This window comes from Mixophyes fleayi, chromosome 1 (assembly GCF_038048845.1).
Source record: "Mixophyes fleayi isolate aMixFle1 chromosome 1, aMixFle1.hap1, whole genome shotgun sequence".
NCBI classification, from domain to species: domain Eukaryota; kingdom Metazoa; phylum Chordata; class Amphibia; order Anura; family Limnodynastidae; genus Mixophyes; species Mixophyes fleayi.
In genome coordinates, this window is record NC_134402.1 from 31,151,836 (window position 1) to 31,176,431 (window position 24,596).

Below are 24,596 nucleotides of genomic sequence, written 5' to 3' on the forward strand. Positions count from 1 at the left end.
AGAGGGAGGATGTAAAGATATGTCATAAAACAGTATGCGTTTACAATGGGTGGTCAATACGGCAAGCCGAGGTTCATAATGGTGAGCTGCATTTCTTCATTGATATTTTCAAGGAAAATGGCGTAACAGGACACGGCCAGCAGAATGGGTTAATAGACAAGATGGCACTGCTGAACTTTTTCTATTTTATCAGAAAAACTATGAAGCAAATGGTTTAAGGATAGGTGAGTATGTTTTCATTGTCATAATAATATGAGCCTGGTTATGGCCATCAATAATGCATCCCCTTCCTTGTCCCCTGTTATTAACCTTTTGCTGCATCTGGTTGTGTTGTGTTTAAACATGTGCCAGGGGTCGAGAATGGCACAGTTGATGTGTTATCTAGATTCCACATGGACAGGTTCCATTTACTGGTGCCAGAGACTGACTATCATGGACGGAGCTAGAAGCAGCAGTAAGTTGATCACTGGTGGGCAGAACATGAGCAGTACATAGTGGAATATGGCACGAGTGAGAAATTGTGAGGCCCAGTACAGATATAACAGGCAGCTCCCTCCCCCCCCTATTCTCTTCAGCCACCCTCCCCAGTTCTATCTAACCCATGCAATAGTCTACTTACCTTTCTGCTTCTCTTCTTGTTTCTTCTTGCTGGCTCCTCTCCATTGGCAGCGCTGTGACATCATTCGTTACATCAATGACACTGCAGGGAGCCCGGTGCCCCTCTGTCTTGTCTCAGCTCTTTGTCCAGGAGCCAGGTGCCTCTTGATCGGGAAGATGTGCATCCGGTGGAACTGGGACTGGAGCAAAAGTCCGCAAACCCTCCCACACCTTGGAAACGAAGGCAGACATCCTGTCTACAAGGGGGTCCTTAAGTCAGGACAGAAGCCTCCCACCACCCTTCAGGAGAAGCAGATGCCGAGAATGGGAGCCCGCCACGTTCTTTAATTTACGGTGGTGATCCCCCTCCTGTAACAAATATGTTTGGGCCAACGACTGTACTCTATAGGATTAGCCTCTACTCTCCAAGGCTTCAAGTGTGTCTTTAAAACTCTTTTCTTTATTCGACCCTATCAGCATTCCTCTCAACTCCTTTGCCTCAGCTATCACCTCTACTCCCACACTCGTTGCCACCCTCGGTGTTCCCTTTCCATTTAAAATGTAAACTTTCATGAGCCGGGCCCTCTTTCCTCATGTCCTCCTCCTACTACTCTGGGCCAGATTAAGCCAATGCAGGCCCCTGGGCTCAGTGTACTGTGAAGCCCCCCCCCCCTTTCCCCACTGCAGCCAATTTATCTCCTCCCAGCCCCAATGTATCCCCTCCACTCCTCCTCTTTCCCCCTGATATATAGAAAACAATCACTTACCTATTTGCTGTCTCTTGGTTCTCTCCTTTTTGCTGCAGTCTCCGGGCGGCTCTTCGTTCTTCTTGCCCAGTCAGTGCAGGCGCGGTCTCTGTGCACTGATTAGTGTGGTCAGGTCACGTGAGACCTCCTCACTAAGCAGCTTCACTGCGCACTGCGCCCACACCGACAGCAGCTGGGAGCTAACAGCACATCAGATTTGCTGTTAGCTGCCTAACTGGATGGAATGAGAAGGGAATGGCTGCACATATAATAACATTCGGGGGTAGGTCCGCCCTCCGACCCGATCGCCAACCTGTGTTATGACAAAAAATAAAACAATTATAGAACGCTGCCCTCTAAAAATCTTTGTTAGGGCCCCCAGCTGCTCAAGGGCCCTGGGCTATAGCCCACAAAGTCCATCATGTTAATCCAGCTGTGCTACTAGTGCATCACCCTTTATACCTCTTGGCCTGCCTCCCTAGCCCTGTTTTCTTGAACCCAGGCCTACTTTACGTTGGAAATTATCATCACTCTAGTGATCTGTGTGTAATCTGTTAATTATTAGATTTCTAGTCTTTGTATTATTATGTGGGTTTTTTTTGTTTTTTTTGATACTGTATTATGTAAAGTTTTATGAATTGTTGTTGTCTGTGCATTGTACACTACTGTATATTTCATGTATGGCACTGCGGACCTTTTATGGCGCCTTATAAAGGTAATATTTTTTTATTTATTTTACTATTTGGGTGCCCTTCTTTTAGCATAATACAACCTTTTACTGAAATGTTTGTTTTAGCAACAGGAATCACGTACCTTCAGAAGACAAAAATGGAATCCTGATGGCTAATGTGTTATATTTATTTTGGTTTATGTGTTATATTTTTAAAAAAATCATTTTAGCTCTACTGTCACACCCAATTCCCGGTTATCCAGCAAAACTGTGAAACTTGTTACAGACAGAGGTGGATGAGTATTTTTTTACAGAAACAGATACAAAAGACGAAGGTTATAATGGTTAAAACAAAGGGACATTTATGGAGAACTGTATATAAATAGCAGTGAGCAGAAGAATTCTTCTTTTTTGTTTTCTTACGATAGTGCTTACAAAAGTGTTTTTTTCGGCACATTTATCTGTAAAGTATTTGTCTGCGCAGGGTATTTGTGTAGCTGGAAAGGCTGTTTTGGCATCCTCAACATTTTATATTTCTTATTGTTACAAATGTGTTGCTAGCGCTCTCCTGTCAGATTAACAGACTTCTGTGGGAGAGGTTAACTTCATTCCTTCTTAAGTTAGCCCTTATCATTTCCATGATTGCTGAGTCTCCGTTTTTCTCTCATCCATCATAAAGTTTTTTTGTTTTGTATTATTTTCTACACAAGCAACAAGTCTTCACTGAGTTGTTCCGTACTTTCAATAGAACATAATTGGCTAATTCTGTATTATTATTAGTATTGTCATTTACTTACATAGTGCATTACAGAGAATGTTTAATCATTCCGCATCATTCCCTGCCCCAGTGGAGCTTACAGTCTAAATTCTCTAACACACAAGAAATGGGCAATTTCATCAGAGGCCAATTAAGCCTAGCGCCTCAGTGAAGTCGGCATCTCCTCCAGAATTGAGATTACTTTCTCATTAATAACATTTCTGACCATCCAACGGCTCTAGGTACCACAATTTAACTCATGGAGACAACTGTACTAAGACAGCCATCTGGAACACACATTTGCAGATCAGGGACAGTTGACCAATGCAGGCTTTGCATACATGGCCCTTTTCATACGCCAGTGGTCCATCCCAACTGCAGTCAGCCGCATGGCATAGTTTTAATAGGGATTATTAATCCCTATGGCAAACACTGTGTCGAAGTCAAATAATTGGATGAAGTGAACCATATTGAATAATATTGTTTTACTGTGCGATTGCAATCAGTACGCCACGTGTTATGACGCAATGGCATGATAAATAACGCACACATACACTTAGTGACACATTGACTTAAAAATAGTTCCAACACACAGTTGTTTATAAGAAAATATAATAGAGTTTATAGTTAAATATAATGTGACAAGCACTTTATTGAGATCAAAGGTTCAGGATACAAGAAACATATCATGTTTAGCATCATTCTAATACCCTATTTATCCTCAGAGATCCGTTCCTATCGGCTAAGAGATCGCACCTTGCATATGGGAGTTATGGAGTATAGGGAATTAATGATCAGAATGGTATTGTGTGTGTAGTGTAAATAGACCAATTTGAACAAGCTTTCGGGGGAAGATTAGTATGCATCTGTTGGAGAGCTGACCCCCACCCTTGGAGGGCCTCGTTTGAACTAACCTACGAACTTCAGGACTGAATGACTGTATGCTGGATCCAAGGCACCTGCGTATGTAATCGGCTGTACTTATTTTATTGAATTGTTACTCTGCTATATTCTGCTATTAAATCTGATTGTGCGTTGGAACCACACAAATTGTAGCGGACAATGATTATTGGAAAGTGATGAAATATCTTTAATACACTACATGCTATATATAGAGTTTACAGTGATCTTCGGAACGCACTTGACCACTACTTGCTGTATTGTCTTACATTGAAGGCCAATTCTGCATTTATTCTCAGTGAGCACTATTCCAAACACCACTGATGCTCCGTTCACCACTAATGGTAGCGCTGTCTCAACTGACGGTAGACGTATAAATAGCATCCTATGACTGCAGCCTATGGAGGATGGCATAACATTGTCACCCTACATTACTAAAACATCATAGATACCTCTGGCACTGTGCCACTATGCTGCCCTCACATGATATAAGTGTCACATGATCGGCTCACATCCACTCATGTGATCCCCTCGGAGGCGATCTGATTTAAGCCCGGGGGAATCCAACCCTTTTAATGTCACATTATGCAGAAGAAGCATTTACGATGAGGACTGAAACTAGACATGTGTTATTCTTCTCTGTATTTGTGCTTACAAGTAATATCAACACATTCTCATAATAGGTTCCAAGTCAGATTGTATTTACCCATCTGCCGCCCAACACTGAACCGTGGTCTGGCACGAGATATTTCAAGCAGAACGTCTTTCTCGCCATATAATTAAACACATTTGGCTGTGATCTGAACCTGCAAAGTCACATTCTATTTGATGAAGCCAGAGAAATATTTAGATTGAGCACGTGAGCCCCTTCCCAGTAGTGAAGCCCTCGCTCTCTCCTCTATGTGTGGGAATTTGAGGGACTTAGGAAGTCACTTTGAGGCAATTATATGAGTGGAATGAAAGCTGCTGGGAGAGAGAGCTCATCCTTCATGATTTAAAGAGTTGCCATGGAAGTCAATCTCTCACAGGGACACTAAAGCTGAATTTCACCCTTCATCTGAGCCCGTATTATTTGCAGCATAATAAAAAAAACAAACTGAAATGTATCAGAGATATTGACAGTATAAATCAGAGGTTTACAATCACAAACGCAGGTTTGACAACTTTGGAACCAGGCAAAAACGTAACTGACCTATTAACACAGCATCCAGTGGTGCAAGAAACAGGAAATAGGCAGGAAATTGTTCCTGTATGAAGGTAATTGCAGGAACAGAGATACTGGGGGATATTCAAGAATGGGTTAAAAATAAATCCAGTCTTGGGGCCTGATTCATTAAGGATCTTAACTTGAGAAATTTCTTATTTCAGTCTCCTGGACAAAACAATGTTACAATGCAAGGGGTGCAAATTAGTATTCTGTTTCTATGTTCCTCCACATCAGTAGAGCTTGAGCTATAAAGCAACCCAGATTAGCCCATTATATGTAACCCTGTTATATATCACCATCTTTGCAATAACACTCATTATTTTCAGTTTGCTGCACAATATTTAAAAATGCTAAATCGGGACAATATAGTTTCATAAAAAATAAGAAGCAGAAAGCAGTCAAAACAAACCCAAGCATATATACATTTTCTATCCTCAGAATTAACCTGATTTGAAAAGTAAAATATAATCAGCTATACAAATAAACCACCGTTAATCTGGTTAAACCTCTCTTTTGTAGCCCAGGAATGTATTATAAAGATCAGAAATATGGATTTGAACATACCCGTATTGTGGCCTCTTCGTTGGCGAAGTGGGTGGGGGCGGGGCTAAACGTGTCATCCTGGGGCCTACTGACACACCCGCATGGCCACGCCCTCATGACGGAGCCTACTCCCAGAAATCATACTGCCAAAGATATCACAAATCTTGAAGTAGGTCATTATACGTACTCGCCCCAAACCCCTCTTACCTAACTGGCCAATTGTACGTAATCTTTCATAAGGACTTACATAAAGCAGACAACATAAAAAAAGAGTTATGTTTAAGTAATACAATTTATCAAGCATTTTCCTTTTTATCTTTTTTTTTTTTTTTTATCTTTCGTCACATGTCAAAAAGTAAACGAAAGAAGACGACCGTTCTTATCGGAACTGAGTCATCTCTATCCAATAAAAAACCTAAATTGCCAGGTTTTTTTAATCTTTCTCTATCTTTTTTTTGGAAAGTTACTTTTTCAGTTTGTGCTTTTCAACAAAATGGAACTCTGCAATCTATCAGCAGAAACACAAATGGAAATAATTATTTGTTTTTGGTGAGGCAGTTCCCACTGACCCAGAGTCATCTTAATAAGTAGCAACTAATATATATAAAAAGAGGGAATCACTCACATTATGGGAACTTTTATATAGCCTTTAAAGAGGAATTAAGAACATATTTTGATATGTTTTAGTAAAATTGTATTATCTTACCTTTCATTAGATGTCAGAAAAACTCGAAAAAAATGACTCAGACGTTGTTTACTACATGCTGACGAGTGCTGGCGTAAATGTCCAATCTACATTGCTGAGTCACTAAGGCTCATTAATAAATGTTCAAATGTCCAGTGCAAATGGCGTGCTGTTGTAACACTACTTTTACTCAAATGCACAAGTCTGCTGGAAAATACAAAAAAAAATTCTGATAGGAGGTGGATAGAGCATACCTACCACCATGTCTGTGCCCACCAGCGGCACACAGGGAGTGGCCACGGCAAATAGGTGTGGTCATGATGGAGCGTGGCCACACACCCAGAGGGCTGCCTAGCGTTATAAAGTGCTAGGCTGCCCATTACATATCTCCATTCCCCCAACATTCCCACCCATGGAACAGAGCCCTAAAATCGGGACTATCCCACTGAAATCGGGACAGGTGAGAGGTATGGACTGATGGCATTTCTTACTGAGTGTGGACAAGGTGCAAGAATGCTCCAACTTATTTAAGGCGTTCTAAGCTTGGCTTCTTCGTCCTGGGCTCCATGCGTTAAGGGCTTGTCTTGGTGACATTACTATATGATTTTACACAAGGCCCTCTGTGCAGGGAGATGGGGTGCACATAGCATCCAATTGGCATTGAGTAACCTCTGCATCCACAACAGTAACACTCCTGATCTATTGACCACTGCCCTCTTCCTAGACACTTTTTTATTTTTTAAACATTCTTATGGGTAACATCGCTAGAGAAATAATATGAAAGACAAATCAGAAAGGGTAGTAAACAAACAGAGGACAAGTGTTTTGTGCAGAACAATATACAAAGTCCACGATGGTTCGACCTAGGAGTATACACGCAAAGTGAAAGCGACTTTCTAGATACCTTCTGCGGCAATATACAGAACATTTTAATATTTATCAGAAAAAAGGGAGATAAGGAAAGAGAGAGGAGGAGGGGAGTTCATGCAAAGAAAATAGAGCAGTAAGATGGTAGGGTAGCAAAGGCTAGTATCTGTCCTAAACTGAGTCCTGCTTGATGATGGAGTAGTGGCTGATTATGGTAAGAGGTCCAGGAAGCCCAAGCTTTATGAAAGGATAGGATCGATTGCCTTGATCGCCACCCCCCCCCCCCCCCTTCCACCTCTGGATACGCCGCTGGCTCCACCACACGGGCAGGAACGTGCCAGCATGGTCGCAATTCCTCCAGCAACCTTCGCTCACCCGTGGAGAAATATCATCATCATCAACATTTATTTATATAGCGCCAGCAAATTCCGTAGCACTTTACAATTGGGAATAAACATTAATAAAACAATACTGGGTAATACATATAGACAGAGAGGTAAGAGAACCCTGCTCGCAAGCTTACAATCTATTATACCACCTATGGAGCAATTTACACGCATTCTCTTTGATGTGGACATTGATTGAGCATCTCTCTGTCCATTCAAACATGTCAGACCATTCATCCTGACCCAAAGACTCTCCCAAGTCTGCCTTCCATTTCAATTGTATCAAATACATCTTTAAAGGAGCATTGCATACTTAAAATCAGGAAATGCTAAAAAAAGGATTTATGGTAATCCACTACTTACTGAGCAGTTATTTTGTTTCTCCAAACAATATTTTTTATTATCAATGCATAATCAATATTATAAGTTCAGGTATCAGTATATGCGGTATACGCCGATATGTTCAGCCTTGGACTACAATTCAACTAATTCAAATATCAAACTGATAACTATACCTGAAAAATCCACCAAATGCTGGGTTCTGACCCACTCAGCATATCTAGATGTGGATTACGGCTTTCTAGATGGAATAAGATAGAGTGCATAGATAGGGTGACCAGGGATTAAGATCTTCTTGATGGGTTGGACATCTTTTGAAGAGCATCGACTGTCTTTAGATGGATCAAATAAAAAATAAGCTTCCCCAATAACTGACCAAGAGAAGAAGTCCTGTCCTTGGTTATGATTTTCCTAGTAATAAGAGAACCATAAAGGGGGCAATTTCTCCTTTGTTGCCATGAGTTTAAGTTAGCCAGTACCATAAATATAAGGTCTAGAGAGCTGTGTGCCGGTCATCTTGTGTAATTCATCTAATACCTTCTTAGTTTTTCTGCGGGTCCAATCTTATCTTTTATTGCAGGGAGCAGACAGGTTCCCAAATGCCTTAGTGCACCACAATGGTGTAACAGAGAAAGAGGATACTAGGCCAAGAGTGTAATCTTCCTCACCAACCCCAATCTTACATAACCCCAGTTACCACTTACTCGCACCTTGCAATAATAGCTGAGAATGATGGGAATTTGTGTATAGATACACAAAAGTCCCTCCTCCTTATGTCACAGTACACTACATACACCAGTGTTATACAAGAAGCAGGAGTTTGTACAACGGCAGTTTGGATAACACCTAAGCCTCCATAGGCAAACCAGGGGGGGGGGGGGTTCCTAGTGCCTGGAAAACCCCCCTCCACGCCTGCGGCACTGTATATTTGAGGTGGCTGGACCCTGCCCCCCCTTCACACGTCTCTGCTTGAAAAGGGAGAGCTGGGTGCACCTAACAGTAGTCCATGCAGCACTGCTCATGTATATTATAGGGATAGGAAGATTTGGAGAGCAGCCAAGCACTGTATAATATTATAGCCACGCCCCCATGCATGCTGGCCACGCCCACTGCTGGCGTGGTGTGGAAACCCCCTCTACAAATCCTGCGTTTGCCCCTGGCCTCTGACATCAGCTTGCTTGGCAAGTAAACAGCTGCAGATGTAATGGACAGCGCCTGTCTTACTGACACAAAGGAGATAAATAAAGGAATAAGGTATATTTTAGGAAGACATCAAAATTGCTCTAAAAAATTGGACTCTATCAGGAACTGAAAAGAATGCGGATTTATCAACGTAAATGCTGCTTTCAATGAATTTGTGACAATATTTTGACCCTTATTACAAGGGAAGTGATGCAGCCAGTGTACATATCTTACTCTACAGTATTTCTGCGATTCCCCCAGGAGCTCTGAATAAGTTTTAGCTCAACCAAAAACTACTATTTCCAAAGGATCATTTCTAAGGGGTAGGAGGGTATTTGCTTCCTAATGTCGGAACTGAGAACTGTGTCTGGATTTGTTCCTTGTAGCATTTCACTTAATAGCTCTTTTAAGGCCCTTGTAAGGAACCAGATGTACCCACAAAGCTTCATGAGAGATAACAGTCGTGTATACCACCCACAGACTTGTCAACCTGGAAAAATGTGACTAAATAAAAACGGTGTGTGATGAAATATATATGGATGGTATGGTGAAAAAAGGAGTACATTCTGTGGCACAACGGTGAACATTAAACATGTGAGGTATGATTAAAACTGATATACTTTTTTAAATCAAAATTGTACTTAATGAGCATTGTATGGGGAAAAAAAAGTAAGTATTGTCTACGAAGGATCCTGTCCTCTCATTTGCCTTCATGAAAAAAGCACCAACATGTGGCACCATAGCCTGATATGTACCCATAATGCCATGTTTCATCATCATCACCATTTATTTATATAGCGCCACTAATTCCGCAGCGCTGTACAGAAAACTCACTCACATCAGTCCCTGCCCCATTGGGGCTTACAGTCTAAATTCCCCAACATACACACACACAGACACAGACTAGGGTCAATTTATTAGCAACCAATTAACCTACCAGTATTGTTTTTGGGGTGTGGGAGGAAACCGGAGCACTCGGAGGAAACCCACGCAAACACGGGCAGAACATACAAACTACTCATGACCCCAGTGCTGTAAGGCAGAAGTGCTAACCACTAAGCCACCATGCTGCCCATGTTTCTGCTATATCACACTGTATATCTTTATATGCCACTATCTAGCCTCATGTGGCCCTATATAACCTCACAGCCCCCTATATATAGCTTAAGGTCCTCCTATCTATTCTCAAGTGCCCACCATATAGCCACATATGCCGTTACATAGCCCTGGTTCCCTATGATCCACAACAGGCACTGCAACCACTCGAAACAAGCTCCAGAGTGGTGCAACGAATGTGGAGCAGCAAGTCAGGAAGATCGGTCACTGCATTTAGAATGGATGTAGGCCTGGAAAGTTGGGTGATGGGAAGGTCAGATTGTAGAAGGTTGCAGTAGTCAAGGCGGGAGAACATTAAGGAATGGATAAGAGCTTTGGTAAGCTTAGCCACATGTTGGATCACGGCCAACATTCGTGCTTACTTGCCTTGACCATTGTCACTCTGAAAGAATATACAAAACAACCAATCACGGCTTGCTATGGCGACTGGTCTTTTACATAATTTATGGTTTTAATTTGTTCAAATGGGAACTTTCTTGACACTTACCTGTAAGGATGCAGGTGCTGGAGAACAGCTATTTGGTATTGAATTATCAGTTTCACTTAACCAATGATAAATGCCACCTTGATTCACAATATAATGTTGGGGGGGGCAGGCAGATTTTTTTATACCAAATATGTGCTGGCAGCTGCATCTATTTGCCTGATTGTTTCCTCTTCATCATCTCGGTTTAATACAACTTCTCCAGCAGTTTCTAAATATAGTCCGTCTTATGTCATTTCATTTTGTGAGGCTATGTCAAACACAGATTGCAATACATCTCACATAACTGACAAATGTAAACAATACACCAGTTTTGATAACAACAATGTATTAACTGGGTACTAGAACACCTATATGGGTAATGACAAGTACAGAAACCATGGGTTTTGGAATTATAACAGTATTAAATTATATAAAAATGGGTGGATGTTACCATATGGGCAATTTGTATAGAGGGGAAAATACTGTACAAATCTATTGTGAGTCACTGTACAGATAAAAAGGATGTAAAACAAAACAATAGTCAAATCAGGCAACGGGATGCACCAAGCGAGCAGAGAACAGAAGTGAAAACTGAAATAGTCAGCGACCACTAGTAAATCACAGTTCACCTCACAATCACAAATAATCTAATCCATAGACGGTTCCTATTGGAACAATCCAGGAAGAATGAGTAACAAACTGTCTACAAGCTCCTTTTATAAAGACATGTGCCATTTGTTTGCTCCTCGATGATTGGCTTCACAACATTCCATGCACTATGATTGGCTGATGGTCCATGGACGTGACTTATTCCAATCTTTGTCAGAACTAAAGGGGAGATTCAATTCAGTACGAATGGTCCATGGAGACACATCACGTCAATTTTAAGTACTGGAATCTCCTTTCCTTTACACCCCATAGAGGAGTGATGAAAAATGAACAGAGGTTCCTTATCGCAATGGCCGACAATGTGTACAGCCGGACATCGCGAAATTCGCAAATCACCAATTATTAAAATTTGAACAGATTTCTGTTCTGCCATTCTCTACTTTTTAATTTATTTATTATCAATCGATGGACAACAATGGACTTAATCGATACATATTATGTTTTACAAGCAGCATAGTAAAAAAAAAGCACAAACTAATAAAAAAGAAATAAAAAAAAAGTATACACATAACTCTCTCCTGAAAAAAATTGCTGTCTCTATAGTTTTTGATTTAAAGAAAAATAAAAATTCTAGAAGTCCAGTAGGAGTCTTTGGCTTTCTTATTTCTTTTACAAGTGTTATAAAGCTTACATGACCCCATATACTTTCTTTTACTGGTCTTCTCACTACTATAAATTTTTAATGAGTTCTGTCAGAACTATCTCCTTGGATCAACAGTGGAAATGACTCTAGGAGGGTTGTAGAAAGGAATGCCAAATCAAGAAGAGACACATTTACAGGAAGGTTACAACACAGTAGAAAAAGAACGTCAACCAGTGTCTAACTTTCCTGGAAGACAGTAAACACACTACGCATCTGCTGTCTTCAGAGTTCAACAAAAACATTGTAATATAGTAAAAACGTATATAAACTATATGCTGTAATAAAAAAAAAGTCTACATGTCCCCACGCAGCCCACTTGATTAATATAAGCCATAAATGAAGGATTATTACAGGAGAAAAACTGAAATGTTTATTTGATTGAAAAGAGTGGTAATTGGGCACACTGGAACTTTCTCTAGATCTTGCACAGTCCGTCGAAAACAGACTATAGAACTGTGTACTCACGCGTTTCATTAGTGCACCTTTATTATTAAACGGGCAGAAGGACTTTCATGCGATGTTTACACCTTTAGCCAGTTTGCCGACAAAGATTTTTCTCCCTCACTGCACATTGATTACTTCTCGTATGTGGAGGTGACTTCCATGAGCAAAGAGTAGACTTGTCCCATGAACTGCGTTGGGTGGACTATTTAGGCACGCTGGAATTAAACTAAAGCATTTGCGGTGCACATCAGGAGCAAAAGCATGATTTCTAGAGGGGGAGGGGGGGCTTCCAAATGTTTGATTTCAGAACAAAGGAAAGACGAAACAAAATAAAACTTGCTGCAATAAACCAGCAACATACACTTTTTTTGTAGTTAAATAGTTTGACTGTAAATAAGAAGTTAGGTTGAAACATAATCTAATAACAACTGGTGCAGAAACAACTACTGAGAGGCATTTGCTCCAGTTTCCACTTGCCAGTTTCATTCCCGGTTTTCGGTAAATTTGACCCTGAACAGGAAATTTTCGTGAAACCCCCGTAATTCGAACTTATTTTAATATCTTAACTTCAATTGGAAAAAAAAAACATGGCCACCGCTGGGCTTCCGAGACTTTTGGCAGTATTAGGGCAGGGGAGATTTTTCCCAAATGTACGCACAAAAATGACATCAAGAGAAGCGATATTGTGGAAGGTTCAAATGATCAGCATGAACATGACATACATTGAAGTGGCACTATGCAGGGTATATATGTATAGCATGGAAATTACATAAATAGAAGTGGTAATGTGCAGGGTCCCATGACAAAAAAAATCAGAATTGCATACAAAACAGAAATTAGGCAGTAGTGCTGTATTCAGATATGAAAACTAGACTTGGAACAGTAAAATGTACATATATATATCATAAAATGTTACATAAGCAAAGAATGAGGCATAAAGTAAGCTGTACATTAATGTGAACATTGCTTTAAATAAATCTGACCATCTAACCAGATTAGTATTACGCTACAAAACTAATATTAATATCCTGTTACACCCAATTAAAACAAAAACTATTATAATTAGTGATATAGGTACATACCCAATGCTGCACATCAGACTGCAATTGATAACAGGTCATTTACTTTCTGTATTTTCTATGTCAGACAAACACTAGAGCACTACATACAAAACTGTAAAATTAATACACTAGAGACAAAAGTGACAGCGGCCATTTTGTTGTGGCTAATCGTCATGAAAACATATGCAGATGCTCATGGAAACATGTCCTAGGCTGCAGACAATGTGTTATAGTTATTTAATATACCTACTAACTGGCAGGTTCCATGATTAGAGACAGGGGGGTTTCTGGGTAACTGGAAACCCCCGTAAGTAGACTTCTGCAATTGAGGGCACTTTATACATGATCTCTAGTGTTAGTATGAATGTGTTAAAAAAAAAATGACACACAAAAGGCTGGAATCATCCAGTCCCCGTAGCACCTGAAATACTAGAAATGTTCACTGTTGTTTCTCGGATGACACGTCAAGGACATTTTTTGGCTGTAGCAAAATTGGTTTGGTTTCCTTCTTAAAGGACAACTATCATGAAATTGAAAATACAAAACAAGATACATTGCACAGACAATTCCGCAGTTTAAAGATTCAACATTTTCCTTTTAGAGTAGAAAAAAATATTGATGTTTTCACACCAGCCGCGCTGGAGCAGAGTGGGATGTACGCCAGCCTGCGTAGTGTATCTTGTATGAAATCACTCTGCCCATAGCGTAGACTTGGGTGATTCTAGCTCACACTTGCACGCCCGGAGTGGAGGGGCTGGAGTGACAAGATGAGTGCAAACACAGTCCGCGTACAATGACAACGTGTTTACGCAGGTGCGGCAGACTGGCAGAAGCGCCTGTTAGGAGGTATATCTTGTGCACCTGTAACAGGGTAGGTCCAAACACTTGCTGATGATGACTTATGGTATACTAGTTGTATATGCTGCCGTCAAGGAGGCCAACACATTTTGAGCTCTGCATATGGGCGGGAGTACTCTAGTTTTCCATGCTTCTTTAAGAGTGCTTTACTCCCATTTTGCGACCAACTCAACTGCATTTATGTCTCACCGGGCCAGGTGTCAGTGTCTTGCCTCAGCTCTGTATCTAACAAGTAAACTATTTTGTTTGTTTGCTTGTTTCATTGGGATGAGGGGGGGGGGGGGGTATGGGGCTAGGGTGTATAACCATACAAAAGCAACATAGTGCAGAGGGGCATTATAAATTACATATGAGGGAATTAAAATATCCATATCTAACTGGACCACAGATCTCTAGACAACCATCCTTCAATTAATCTCTGATACAAAATAAATGTATTACACTTAATTGGACAATGGTAGAGGCAGTTTTAGAGGCTAATACAGTAGAGCAGTTTAAACATGCTTGGGATAGACATAAGAATATCTTTATAAAGAATAAGGGATCAAGTAAGGTTTAAGCTACCATAGGTTGATAAAACAATGGGCAGACTAGATGAGTCAAGCGGTTCTTATCTGCCGTCAAATTCTATGTCTATGTCAAATGGAGGGCAAATATGTCAGACACAAGGTGAGCGTCACGGCAGAATAATGTAAGAATGACAGATTTTAGTCTTATTGACTAACATCGCATTTAGTGATAAGATGAGCGTAAAACAAGCAGCTGTAGTTTGGGAAAGTATCATACCAGCCTTCCTTTTATATAAAATTTTGAATTGATTGAATACATTTATTTGATGGACTCCATCATATCAGGAGACCTTGATTAATGACCTCCGTATGGGAAAAGATCTCCAAGCCTTGTGTTGTTACCACTTTGAAATGACGTTGTGGCTCACAGTGAGGAAAACATTTTGTTGTTTGTTTCTGTCTTGCTAAGAAGACATCCCGGTCGTTTATCACAGTGTTAAACAAATAAAAATAAAAAAATAAAAAAAAAACTGTTGTGGGAGCGAATTCCTCTCCATGCACCGCAGCTGATTAAAAGCTTCATACTGACTCTCTCAGCTGATAAAACATGCTCTTACGTGGGATCTCTTTGTAGTTGGTAAACTCCTCCACTCTTCTACTCCATCAAATGAACCACAGGAGGCAAAATCATCTGTGCATCAAGATGCAAAGGCAAGAGGGGAGGGTATTGTCCCCACGGGTCGGTCGTGTCCTTAAAATGAAATACACCTGTACTGTGAACCCTTGTGGAGGCTGCCGATGATACACAGCAGCAGTGAGACGCACGTTTCTCGGTTCAACATCACAATCAATAGGTAAGAAGGACAGAGACTGATCAAATGCTCAGATGGCTGTTGTGTCTGACCCCCTCCGCAGGTTACCGAGTGGAATAAAAAAAAACGGGGCGGTAAAAGTTGAAAAAAGCAGGCGTACAGAGCTTTACTATATACGCCAATGGGCTCATTTGTCCGCTTAGCAAACTGCCTCTAATGACAAATAGGCCCTCAATCAGCCCATTTGTCCACTTTGTGAACTGACCCCGGGAACTATTATTTTAAAGTCCTCCACCAAGGTTCTGACCATCTTTATACCCCGCAATACAGGGGCGCATGCAGGATTGTCAGAAAAAAAAACACGAGAGAGAACTGCTGCGCATGCGCGGCTCCGTTTCGGCAGCGCTGTCCTATACAGCAGCCGCGGCGCTGTCAAAGAAGCGTCCGCGGCGGTGCTGTATACAATACAGCACTGCCGTGGATGCTTGTTTGACAGCGCCGCGGCTGCTGTATAGGACAGAGACGCTATGGTGGCCACTTAGTTTGCGCAGGGGGGGTTCCTGGAGACTTAGAAACCCCCCCTGCGTGCGCCACTGCAATACCCAGAGATAATAACCCATTACTACTACCAGTCAAGTCACCATCATCATTTATTTATATATTGCCACCAATTCCAAAGCACTGAACACAGAATTATCTTTCACATCAGTTCCTACCCCATTGGGGCTTACAGTCTAAAGACCCTAAGAGACACACTGGAATTAATTAATTTTGTTAGCAGCCAATCGACCTACTAGCATGTTTTTGTAGTGTGGGAGGAAACCGGACAACCAGGAGGATACACCAACGCAAACACGAGGAGAACATACAAACACTACACACATAATACCCTGGGCAGGAATCAAACTCATGACCCTGGTGCTGTAAGGAAGAAGCGCTAACCACTGAGCCACCAGATTGCCCAAGTCCATCAAGAGCACTAGACTATTCATTAGCAAATCTCACTCAACCCTTGTGAAGCGGTTCTCGGGGTCTTATCCTCTCAACCTGTATTGTCCTAACATAAAAATCATTAGTTCTGCCAAGTTGCTGAAACTTTTTTGCACGTACATACCTAGTGAATGTTCTCAGTAGCTCACTTGAATAAAGCATTTTTAGGCTTAGTGTCCCTTTACTTACAGAACAAACGTGAGTCATGTGTAAACGTTCCTCAGATCTGATTAGAGCGGAGTCCATTTTACTGTTTTCACAGACTACACACAAACCATCCATCTCAGTCTGCACCTTAATAAATTTCTGCGTATACATTTCACAATTGCCAACGCATATCTCTATTACTCATATGGTAGTTATTATAAACAGGTCATACGTTTTCTGTGTAAAAACTAGAGCTAGGAATTCGGGCTGTTAACATTGAGAGCATGCTGAATTCATGAGCTAAGGGACAGCGATGTGTTTTATGGTGAAAGGGAAGGTTTTGCAATGTTCTATACCAAAAAAAAATTATTGGCTGCAGCTAAGTTTTTGAGAAAGGTATGTACAATTGTATCTAGTGGTTCATATAGTATAGGTTTCAGATACGTTACTTTCAAAATGAATCTTCCAGTCCACCAGTTAGAAAAAAAAAACATTTTAGAATATTGTAGTTTGAATATTATGTTTTACTGCATGTATGTTATTAATTACAAATACTTAAGCTTCATAGAATATCAATCTGCGGTTGAAGAAGAAGTGGCATTATGGAAAATGTAAGTGAATGGACTTGTATAGTTTTACAATGAAGGCAGCAGGAGAAGCAGTATGGCATATTACTGAATACAGCCCCACAACCACTGATATCAATACTATAACTCTTAAAATGTGTCTGTCATAGTAGAATCAGCCTTTTTGGGGGTCTAAATCCTTATCAATCTTACAAGCCAACATTCTCAATTTAAAAAAATCAGGACAAAACAGGCCATACCACTGATCTGCTCAAACAAAGCTGAGATCTGACCAAACCAAAACATATATGAGGAGATCACATAACTTTCCCGACATTCCACACCCCTTTTGTCAAAACTGACTTGAGAATATTGGGAATGCTGGGAGAATGCAGAGAGAAAACAGTTTTAAGTTTAGAGTTCCACTTTCCCTTCTAAAAGGAAACATTTCCCTTCTAAAAGGGAAAGTGGTGTTGTCCATAGCAACCAATCAGATTCTAGTCATTTATCTACTACATTCTAGAAAATGAGAGCTAGAATCTGATTGGTTGCTAGTCATTTATCTACTACATTCTAGAAAATGAGAGCTAGAATCTGATTGGTTGCTAGTCATTTATCTACTACATTCTAGAAAATGAGAGCTAGAATCTGATTGGTTGCTATGGGCAACACCTCCACTTTCCCTTTAAAGAAGGTTTAATAAATCTAACCCCTTATTTCCATTTAAAAAAGTGATCAGAATAAATCAGGCATCTAAGTGTAGTCCGAACCCACTGGTACAAACATGGATTTGACTAGTGCCTTTATCTAAACTTGGGACACCTTAGTGACTTCTCATCACATTTACCCCTATATTTGCTTTCCAACTGTTTGAGACTTTTACATTGATTAGTACAATTTAAAGGAAATAGTATTTAAAAAATGAATAAAACTAGCCCTATGTACTACAGCCAAAGATAAGATTGTTTGGTGACCAAACCAAACCAAGGGATCTGTAGGGGGACTCTAGTAGATGATGGTTACACACAATCCAATGTCGTCATCACAGGACAAGATTTTATAACCTGATGCGTCCATTTCGATTGGATAGAAATTTGACTGACGATTGGGATCTACACACGTTGTCCCAAATGTCTGTCTGATATTAGTTTGCCACCTTATTACCAGTTTATGATGTTAACAGACCTGCATTACATCCACTTGCACCTGGTATTCAAATCAGTCATGAGTATATAGTTAAAAGACAAAGTCAGTTGAAAAGACAAAGGTTACTGGTGCAGATTTTGTATTAATCGTAACATTCATGTTTTTCAAGCATAAGATTAGGATTTGCCTATTGGGGGGTTATTTTATAACATGCAATGCACATCAACCACTAGTCACCCAGAAGCTTTGCAGAATGTTACAGTGAGTTTTTGCCCTTTTGACTGATTACATTGCTACGTAGGGGTTATCTCACTCTCACATCATGTGAGTAAATGTGCTTTGAAAACAGAATGTTTTGTTATCACTAAGTAATCCTCTACATAGGGAAGTTGGCAGGTGCCACAATATTTCTCTTTTACACTACAAAAATATCTGCAGAATCTTAGCTACCAACATTTTAAAACTCTGCTGCAGCACCTGTACACTCAGGCTACACCCGATACTGTCTTGGTGGACCTTACAGTAATTATAGATAGTTAAATAATATCATCTAACATGCAGAAAAAAAAGAGTAATTTTATTGTGCAGTTTGCCAACATTGAATAACATTAACATTTCTGGGGATACAATCTTCCAAGGACAGATCTTTAAAACATGAGACCGTTCCCAGGAAACAGGGACAGCAAGCAGCTGTGGAATTAGTCTCTTGACCCTCTTTTACATAGAATGCCAGTGACAAACAGGGGGTGCTGCTAACACTATAAGTGCACGTAAATATACTTACCTATGTTCCCAATTCAAAAGTCGGGACAAGGTGGACTTTTAGGGGGTAATCAAAAGGTATTTTAAAAATAAAATGTTTCTGGAACCAATGATGAGGATGATACATTAGCAATATACTGTATGTAATAATAAATCTGAATAAATTATTTCATGATTCATGGTAAAAGATCTGCTCATAGACCAAACCTGTCACTTCACCCAAGAGCTGGATATATTCATCCATTTAGTTGATCAAACAGGTCACAGGGACCTTTTAATGTGGGCAGCAGGTGACCAAGAGGATCGGCACTACCATTAGGGAGCCAATGGTTAGGGGGAGCCTGAATCACAGACCTAAAGTGATGTCACATAATGTCACTCAATCAGCATTTTTAATGACCCCGCGGTACCACCATACTTGAAGGAGAAGCGACCAGCAGCTTCTTATAAGTGAGTGTTGCACTGGGAGAACGGCACTTGGCTATGATGTCACAACCAAGAGCCAGACTTCTAGTTCCAGGAGGAGAGGGCGCTGCCAACACTTCCCGTCTCATGAGGTAGGCAGTGAGAGCAGGAGGTGCCGCTTCCAATGGGAGGGGGGCATTTCCTAAGGTGTCTCCAGGGCATGTGCGCTCCCTGATGACCAAACATGCAAGGTGATAGCGGTCATCTGCCAACAGCCTTTATGACACAATACCATACTTGCCAACTTTTCCTCGTTGGCTTCAGGGAGATCCCGGGGGAGGTGGGCGTGCATGGGTGGGGCTTGACAAATCGCATCATTTTGGCCCCGCCCCTAAATGATTGTCACAATTTTGGCCAATCACAGCAGGGGCTAAGATGACGCTATATTGGTGTCATTAAGCCCCGCCCTCCACCACTTATTTATTGTGGGGACGAGAACCGGGAGGTTGCCATACTCTCCCGGGATCCAGGGAGGTCTCCCAGAAATGCGGGAGTCTCCCGGACATTCCGGGAGAGTAGGCAACTATGCGTTAAAGAGAAGCAGCTAATGAATCTCTAGAGACTGAAGTGTCTTTTACATTTCTGTCTCCATTACTGAAGTTCATGTTGTCTTACCTGTCAGTCTTTGATTAAATCTTGGTCTCCATGAAAATTGCTAACTCCTTAGGCATCAATACATGGACATAGGACACAATTTCTGAACTGTGTCATCATGCCACAGATGGTGAAGCCAACCACGTCTTGTACTGGCTCAGCATCAGGGAGAATGCCAGACTCTTCAGGGAGTGAGGGAGATCACCCCTATTTCAGGGAGTCTCCCTGAGATTCAGGGAGAGTCGGCAAGTATGCACAATACTTGTTGCCCTGGGTGGAGCGATTGGCTAGGTATGGTCACTATAGGCTTTGTTTCTCTGATCATGGTCTGGTAGGTTGTCCCGAGCAATCTAGCGAGAGATAAGCTGCGGCTTCCAGTAATGGCGGATAGATGAAAAGATAAAGACATGCGACTTAAAAATGGAAATAGAAATAAGACAAGTGAAAGTACAATGGTACATCGATGGAAGGACGCTGGGTGTAAGGACAGAATGGGATGTAACTTGAATGGATAGGGTTAATGAATGTGAGTTAAAAATTTGTGTGTATTGTGAGGGAATGAGGATGTGTAATGAGGTTTTATCCTAAACCACACACATCCCATGCGGTTTGCATATTCATATCAATGGCCCAATCATTTCAATGGGGTTTCTACATGTAGCGCACAACCCTATTGAAATCAATGGGCCATATGAATGAATGGAAACAATACAGCACAACAGATATGGAGAACATAGAATAGTTTTTATTTGTACATTGGTCCCTGCATTCTTTTCGCTTGCCATAAGAAAGCAAGCGAAGTGCAGCGTTTAAAAGCCAGTCGGTAACCAGCCTAAACATCATACAACGCGCACATCAGAGGAAGGTGAAAATAAATTAAAATACCATTCATTTTCCCACAGCTAGGAGCTGATACATTCTCCCTATTCATCACAGAGTGTTAGAAATGGAGAGCTCAGGAAAATATTTCCACAGTGACCAGAGTCTCCAATCCCCATGAGGTACAGGTCACAGCAGAAATTTATGAGGTTGGAGATGTCTAACTGTGAAGAATTATTATGTTCTCTTTCAAGAAGGTATCACCCCAATAACAAGAACGTATCAGCGTCTGCCTGCTCAGGACATACATAATGTTGGCAGACAGTGAAAAATAAGGATTGAAGCGACATGTCTGACTTAGCAGCTATTTTCTGGCAGTGGTGATTTATACAGTGTGAGCTTTCTGCTTATCACTCTTAAAATACTACTACAGCATTAAGCAACCAATGGCTTCCCGGCTTCTGGAACTACAAGTCTCAGCATAGCTTATCTGGAATTTTTTAGCCAGTAAATGTCCATCTAGCTAGCAGGATAAATGTGCAAGTACACACTAGAGAACCTAATGTATCTATTGTTAATTGGTATTATTTATTAAATAGTTTGAGATATTCAACTGCTATTTCTAAGACAAGTACTAAAAGGGCGGCATTCACATCCCCCCCGCCCATTAATTTGGGCTTAATATAATATACCAAAAGTGTATGGTGCGTTTCAGCTCCCCAGGTGTTGTGAAACTACAAGTCCCAGCATACCCTGCCAGCTTTCGGCAGTCAAAGCATTCTGGTACTTGTAGTTTTACCTGGAGAGCCACAGGTTGGCCTGGCCTGTGTTAGATATATGTGTGTATCTATTAAATAACAAATTCAACATCTAAATAAACATATACGATGATGATTATCAGCAGAGCTTGTGATACGGATATGAATGCGATGTAACTTCAATCTGGTACGTGTTTAATTAACTGCTTTAAGATCAATAATTATTTTTTTTAAGCTAAGTTCAGATTAACTTACATCAAGGACAAAGATGTACATGAAGGTTAAACACAAAACAAATCTGATTGAAACAACATAAAGGTGAAACATTATTACAGTGAAATAATCTCCCATGTGTACACATGTAAATTGCTAATGTAGTCTGCAAGTCACCAAAGAAGATTTCTCCCCGCAGGGTGTAATTAGGCACAGTATGAAATACGCCGGTGGTCTTTATCTTGCAAGGTTATTAAAAAATGACCCTTGTAGTATCAGTGTGTATTCATGTTGGGAAGAAGATGTGCATCATTTCAACGGCTGCTTGTAAGCCATATTAATTACAATATTATACATATACATACACATGAAAGGTCTATGTCTAGCTTTATCTTTTATATATTTCAATAATAAACATAATAAACTGGGAAAGAAAATATTTTAAAATGCAGATTTTAAAATAGCACTATTACACCACAATTCAAACACTACTAAGAATGATTTACATATGCCGTTGCTCATATTTTTACTAGACACGTGGGGCCTGATTCATTAAGGATCTTAAATGAAGAGGATTCTTATTTCAGTCTCCTGGACAAAACCATGTTACAATGCAAGGGGTGCAAATGAGTGTTCTGTTTTGCACATAAGTTAAATACTGACTGTGTTTTCATGTAGCACACAAATATCAACTTTAAATTTCAGTGTACAAATAAGCTATCAAGTATTTGTGTGTGCTACATGAAAAAACAGTCAGTATTTAACTTATGTGCAAAACAGAACACTCATTTGCACCCCTTGCATTGTAACATGGTTTTGTCCAGGAGACTGAAATAAGAATCCTCTTCATTTAAGATCCTTAATGAATCAGGCCCTTAGTTTGTAAATGATACAAAAAAATAATAATAATTATAGCGGACCAGGGGAGTTCTTTGCTAAGTACAGTTTAGACACGTGAGGAAAATTACGTTTGCACCAACATGCAAAAATGACATTTTATTTTGCTGGATGAGATGATGTAAATGAGATAAGGTAGTGGTAAGGTCGCTCTCCCAGAGTGCTCTCTGCTTTGTAAGAGGGCTCACACATTTTTTTTTACCTCAGCAAATGAATTTGATTATTCCAGCCAATCTGAAGTGGTGAAGACCTGGGGATATATTTACTAAACTGCGGGTTTGAAAAAGTGGAGGTGTTGCCTATAGCAACCAATCAGATTCTAGTTCTCACTAATTTAGTACATTCTACAAAATGATAACTAGAATCTGATTGGTTGCTATAGGCAACAGCTCCACTTTTTCAAACCCACAGTTTAGTAAATATACCCCCTGGGGTTTAAATGTATCAATCTATGTCAAATCACCAATCTTCTTCGATTTGCCAGTGGTAGTTAATTTAAAACAGCAATTAAAGGCAAAACGCGCCGGTTTTTGCCTACAAAGAAACACCGATTAGAAAAAAAGACTACATCAATATAAAACAGACTTACCTACAAAGCAACGCTGCACATTTCCGATGGTTGGATGATGCTGACTGCAAGTAATTCAGAACACAGACCTCTCCGGCACTTGAGTTCCACATCACTGTGCGACCTACATAACTGTTCATTTAAAGCGGCAATGTTGGGACCCCGCTGGTTAAGTATTGAATTCAACAACATTGCTGCTTTAAATGAACAGTTATGTAAGTCACACTGTTCAGTGAGTCTGTTTATATTGATGTACTTTTTATTTATAATCGGTGTTTCTTTGTAGGTATCCTGGTTATTGGGTTGTGGTACTTTGAAAAAACTTACCCAATCCGTCTGTTTGTGTTTTTCTATTTAGTGCAATAACACCTACTTTCTGTATTTTGGTAAATGTTGGCATTTTACCTATGTATGGTAATTTGTACATAACAGGCTGTTGACAGGACCTCAGATTATTCCTCATTGGTCCTTTGAAATTTGTGGGAGGAGTGTAGTATGCAAATAATTTTCTAATCTCAACACAGATACTATACTTCTAAAAATAATATTGTAGCATACAGATTTTTGGGGATTTTTGTTGCGATGTGCAGATAAAAATATATAATTTCCCATGTTTTACCGCATAAAACATACTGGTGGAACCACTGAATAAACAATCAAAGTCTTTCTAGCACAGAATATATACAGCAAGAGATGTAAAAAAAAAAGGAAAAATCATTAAGAATTGAAATATGTTTGTAATGTTGTGAAATAATAATTGCACATTGCATTGTGTGTCCACACTATGCATTTGTATGTTCTTAGTTAAGTAAAAATATATATCTATATGTACATACAGAGTATTGGTGGGTATGACAGTGTTAAGTCACTATAGGGAGATATATTGGAGAAACCAGATGTTTGCAGCAGAAACGGTAACAAAACCATAAGGGGCTGCAAATCAATAAGGAGCTTAGAGGGAGCATCCGCTGCTACAAGGGGTCAAACAAACTGCATTTAGAAAGACACAAGAGGATGAGAAAGTCTTGTACCAGATGAGACCGAGCCGACGTGTCACAGTGTAGCTCAAACACTTTAGAACATCATCATCATCATTATTTATTTATATAGCGCCAGACAACTCTGTAGCGCTTCACAATTGGGAACAAACAGGAATAAACAATACTGGGTAATACAGACAGAGAGGTAAGAAGAACCTGCTCATATAGCTCATA